Below are 5890 nucleotides of genomic sequence, written 5' to 3' on the forward strand. Positions count from 1 at the left end.
GGGGATCCCTTTGCTCCTCCCTCATCTGCCTGTTGAGGATGCACGTGTGATTGCTTGGCCGGATAGTCAGTACCAGATAGCACCCTCACACATGTTCATATATTCGTTGATTTTCTTGTTGTGGGCTTCCTTTAGATGTCGGACTAGTGATTGCTTGCAGCCAGACCACCCCGATGATGCACATTCCCATGGGCATCCCTGCGTCCTCTCTGTGCATTTGAAGGATGGTGGTGCAGGGAACCATATGGTCAGCATTCGGTTTCTTCTTTCCGGCTGCCGATCCCCGCTCGGGCGGGGGAGAGCATCCATTCCCCCGCCGTCCGTTGAGTCAGAGTCTCCGCCGCTCCCACCGAATTGTACTGGCTCGCCTGTCGCAGGTGTTCCGGCTCTCCATCCCACATCTTGTCCTTCGTTTCTTCCTCTTGGCCCTTCGTCGTCCATCTTGCCTTACCCACACGAACACCCACACACACATGACAACCCCCTTACCAGGGTGTACCCGCACTATCACGGTATTCCTGGAGGATCGGCCGAGAGTTGTGTACCGACCGCCCTTTCGCCATCACAAACCCACTCGATCGCAAGGTGATGGTTTACCGGGGAGGGACTTTGGGACGAATACACTTCTATGAGTGCAGGTCCTCAATGATACAGAAGTAAAAGTAAAGGAATAGCCGTGTGAAGCACCCGTGCGGTCCCGTCAGGACAGAGTTTGGGAGCTTTGCAGAGCCTTGATATGTTTCCTCTCCTGCATGGTATTAGTAATAACCACCTTGTTTGACCTTGGGTTCCCTGCTCGCCGCCTAAAACAACAAAGGAGTAAACTCTGTTACTTTCACCCCCAGAAAGTCCAAATCTGTGTTCTTCCTTCCATGCAAAAAGAACCTGATTATGTACTCTCCATTAAACTGATAAGAACAGATACTACACTTTGATCTTAGCCAAAAGGCCGAGAAGCAGGTCTAGCAACTAGTACTAAGTATGGAAGTAGCAAAAGAGAGAAATAAGAATATATACTACACTTTGATCTTAGCCAAAATGCCGAGAAGCAGGTCCCGCAACTAGTACAAAGTATGGAAGTAGCAAAAGAGAGAAATAGAAATATATTTTATGCATTTGTGTTCTCCTTCACCTAGAACCTATTCTTTCTTCTATCTTGACTTTGGGTTTATTTCACCCTACATACTGTCTAGCACCTGAGGTATGTTCTATATAAATCATTCTCGACCAGTGAATGGCATCACTTACACAAAGTTTCCTGAAGAGGCGTAGGTATCCCTTTGATGCCAGTCGTTTCATCAGCTTCTCGTTCTCCGGGTCGTATGCTCCCAGGGGTCCCACTATGAATGCAGCCACCTTCACCTGCTGGTATTGTCTTCTCATCTCTGCTGCCAGTTCTGCATACTTTTCTTCTTTCCTCAGTCTTGCTTCTTTAAATGCCTCTTGTCCATTCTCGAATGGGCAGGTGACGTCGATCAGGATCACTTCTCGGTTCTTTTCAATCACCAGGTCTGGACGTTCATTGTCTGCTGCTCCTGGTACTCGTTCATTTGCCGACATGATCTTCCAATGTCGACCTTCTGCGACTTTTCGTACTCTATCCACCACGGCATTATGTCGCTTTTGCATGGCTCGAGAGTGTATCATGCAGTGGTTTACTACATGTGTGAGCGTTTCTTCTCTATTGCAACGACGACATCTCCGATCCCTATTCTGGCCTCGCTTCGCTCCATTGACGGGGAGTAGGTTCAGTCTTGCTCGGTGTATGAAACGCCAGTCTGCGAAGGTTGTATACGCTCCATTTCGAACAAATGCTGATGATGCTCTCTCTTGTGCTACGAGCTTCATCACTTTCCCTTGGTCAGGCTTATTCTGCAGAACTTCATCTCTCATCTGTCGTCGCTGGCTCCGGATGGTTTTGGCTACTTTCCTTCTATCTTTTTCTTCAATGATGGAGTCCGTGCATTTTATCTTGATGTTGTCTCCTCCCTCTGCTATCCAGGAAACCCCCATTCGGCCTGAGGCACACCTGGCTCTAGACCAGATGGTTTGGTGGTCTCCTCCTCGCGTTTGCATCTCTCCCTGTGTTAAGTACATGCATGCGTCGGTCATGCTTGGCTCCTGTCGTGTTCTCATTGTTGCAACTCGCCGGCATTCTTCTCTGGCTTTTTCCCTGACGTCAGGATCCGGTGACGTGAGTAATTTATATGCGGTATCCACCAGGAAAATGTCAGAGTCTTCTGCCGCGAGTGGGACACCACACGCTCCAGCTTTACTGCTTCCGTACAAGTACTCATTCGACGCTCTTGACGGTAGATGTAGCGTGTGTTTAAGCATTGTCTTCATTTCGTTGTCCAGGTGTGCCCAGTCTGTTTTCCTCAGTTGCCAAGTCCTCATTGCATGCACTCCTGCCGGGAACATGAATGTCTTGACTGCATCTATTCTCTGCCACGGTGCTAGCTTGCTTGTCAGTATTTTCGTCCCGAGTTGCATTAGTTCCTCTACTGTTTGGATGTTTGGCAAAAGATGGAACCCAACTGGTCGTCCCAAGAAGAGCGTTGCTTCGCCATCGCTCTTCCATTGAATGGGCGCTTCTCCAACGTAGAACTGTGTCTGGCGCATTCCTCGAGGTCTTCGTCCAGACAGGTGCAATGATGAGCTTTTGCTAGGATTTAGGTCCAGTCCCATCCTACTGCATTGTTCTGTTGCTATGTAGAGGAGTTGCTGTAGATTATCTTGCTGTTTTGTAATGATGGTTATATCGTCTGCATATGCTAAGCATGGGTGCTTGTGATGTTGGTTCAGTATCATTCCTTCGGCCGCGATTTTCCGCAACAGTGGTTCGACCGCTATATTGAACAGGAGACCATTATTGGGCACCCCTGTTGCACACCGCATTGCACTGGTATCTCTTCTGTTTCTCCTTCCTTTGTTAGGATTCTTGTCGTCTTGCCACTGATGATGTCTCATGCTACTGCTTCAAAATCCCGTCCCACCCCTATATGGTTGAGCGCTCTTTTAATGAGGTCCAGTGACACTGAGCCAAATGCATTGGTCAAGTCGAGTGCTGCTATGCAGGTATCGCCATTGTTCCGTCGTGCATCGTCCATGTGATGTTGAAGTATGTAGTTGTGTTCTATCACCCCATCACTTGGCATGAATCCTTTCTGTGCAGCACACAGTACCTCGTTGTCAACGAGCCACCTTCTGAGTCGTGCTGTGAGGCATCCCGTGTACACCTTGTATATTGTGCGGCTCAGTGTTATAGGCCTCCCATTTGAAACGACTTCTGGGTTACCACCTTTTTTCGGGACAAGTATTGTTCTGTATCGTTTCCAGGAGTCTGGTATTCTCTTGGCTCTGAGACACACGTTGAATATGGCTGCCATAACTCGGCAGCTTGGGTCAGCCTTTCTCCAGTTCTCATATGATATTCTGTCTTCACCTGGTGACGAATTCTCTGCTGCTGCTAGTTTTGTAAATACTTCCTTCTCTGTGAAGGGCTGCATTTCCATCTCTGGTCTGTCGTCTGGCGGTTCTGGAATGTGCTCCACGGTATTTAGGTCACAATCCTTTTCAACCATCATGTGTTGGAAGTGTTCCTCTATTCTCTCCTTGCTTATTTCACATCTTGCGCCGTTCCCATCGGCAATTAGCCGTATTGCTCGGCGACGGTTGTATTTGTACAGCCTCTGGATCTGTTTGCAATCATTGACATCGGTGATTTTCCTGGTCGTGTTCTGTCCTTGAGAGATGTTTATCCTGTTTGCCGCTTGTATTGCTACCTCGATCTCAATCAGTACTTCTTCAAATTTTGCCCAGTCCGGGTTCCGCTGGATCTCATACACTGTGCCCAGAAACGGCTCCAGTATCCATGTCTCCTCAGCTTCATCTCGCTCTTCATTTGGTTCAGGAGTTATGCCAATCTGCTCCTGTATGTTGCCTTCACCATTTAGTGTTTGAGTTGCTTCACTTTGCGATAGTGGTGTAAGGGATTCACTGAGATTACTTTGGCTTCCTTCATTTGTTTCTTGACTTTGCATTATCTGTTCCCCTGTTTGGGTACTATCTCCACCATGTTGTTCCTCGGGGCTTAGAGGTGACAGTGGCATTCTTGGCATGTGCAAGAGGGGTGTCAGGTCCCCTGGGTGCTGTGATTCCTCTCTTGGTGAGGGTTCATTTTGGAGCAGCTGGCTCGGCGTTATCGACCTCAGTCGCGTTTCTTGATCATCTGGGCTCAGCGGTGACACTGGTGTACTTCTCCCAGATACGGGGCGTGGTGTCTCTGGTCCTTCCACTTCTCCATCCCTGGGTGGGGGGGTCCATCTGTGCCTTTCTCGTTGCCCTTGTGTTTCTCTTTGCTGCTGTTGCTCGTAATTCTGTGGCTGCTCCCTCTGCTCGTTATCCCTATTTTCCCCAACTTCCTGTGAGGGCTGGGCGCTTGTTGGATTGCCTTCAGCCTGTTGGTTCCCCTGTCGTTGCTTCGCCTGACGTTGGTTGTTTCTCCTCCTCCACTGCCGTACATGTGTTGCTACCTTGTGGTTATTCAATCCTCTCTTTGTTGGGGCAGAGTAGGGGCAGTATTGCACGTCGCACTGGAAACGAAAATGGGGAACCCTTTGCTCCTCCCTCATCTGCCTGTTGAGGATGCACGTGTGATTGCTTGGCCGGATAGTCAGTACCAGATAGCACCCTGCACACATGTTCATATATTCGTTGATTTTCTTGTTGTGGGCTTCCTTTAGATGTCGGACTAGTGATTGCTTGCAGCCAGACCACCGCGATGACGCACATTCCCATGGGCATCCCTGCGTCCTCTCTGTGCATTTGAAGGATGGTGGTGCAGGGAACCATATGGTCAGCATTCGGTTTCTTCTTTCCGGCTGCCGATCCCCGCTCGGGCGGGGGAGAGCATCCATTCCCCCGCCGCTACCACCGATTTGTACTGGCTCGCCTGTCGCAGGTGTTCCGGCTCTCCATCCCACATCTTCTCCTTCGTTTCTTCCTCTTGGCCCTTCGTCGTCCATCTTGCCTTACCCACACGAACACCCACACACACATGACAACCCCCTTACCAGGGTGTACCCGCACTATCACGGTATTCCTGGAGGATCGGCCGAGAGTTGTACCGACTCCTTCGCCATCCTGGCCACTCGATCTTAAGATGATGGTTTTACCGGGGAAGGACTTTGGGACGAATACCTTCTGGTGGTCCCTGTGATACCCAGTAAGTGGAGGAATAATACGTTTGAGAAGCACCACGTGGGGTCGTGGGACCTGGTTTTCAGGGGCTACAGAGTTTTTGGTATGTTTCACTCTCACTGCATGGTGTTAGTAATAACCACAGCAATGGTGAAATACTGGGTTCCCTGCTCGCCACCTAAAACAACAAAGGAGTAACTCTGTTACTTTCACCCCAAGAAAGTCCAAATCTGTGCTCTTCCTTCTATGTAAAAAAGAACACTGATTATGTACTCTCCATTAAGCTGATAAGAACAGATTTTATTTAAAAGAATGATACATTGTTTTTTATTTACAATAGTTTGGGTATTCCAGTAATTTGTGACAATTGGCTGACTATCTATTACATTTTGTACATAGTGTTCCTATTCCACTAACTAGAACCTATTCTTTCTTCTATCTTGACTTTGGGTTTATTTCACCCTACATACTGTCTAGCCCCTGAGGTATGTTCTATATAAATCATTCTCGACCAGCGAATGGCATCACTTACACACAGTTTCCTGAAGAGGCGCAGGTATCCCTTTGATGCCAGTCGCCTCATCAGCTTCTGATTCTCCGGGTCGTATGCTCCCAGGGGTCCCACTATGAATGCAGCCACCTTCACCTGCTGGTATTGTCTTCTCATCTCTGCTGCCAGTTCTGCATA

The 5890-nt window shown here is 48.7% G+C and overlaps 1 pseudogene; it reads right to left on the reverse strand.

Moving 5' to 3' along the window:
• Nucleotides 1-783: 783 nt before the first annotated feature.
• LOC121864586 lies at nucleotides 784-961 on the reverse strand (annotated as a pseudogene).
• Between the last annotated feature and the right edge of the window lie 4929 nt (nucleotides 962-5890).

The sequence above is a fragment of the Homarus americanus genome, unplaced genomic scaffold (assembly GCF_018991925.1).
Source record: "Homarus americanus isolate GMGI-L3 unplaced genomic scaffold, GMGI_Hamer_2.0 scaffold6761, whole genome shotgun sequence".
Classification (NCBI taxonomy): domain Eukaryota; kingdom Metazoa; phylum Arthropoda; class Malacostraca; order Decapoda; family Nephropidae; genus Homarus; species Homarus americanus.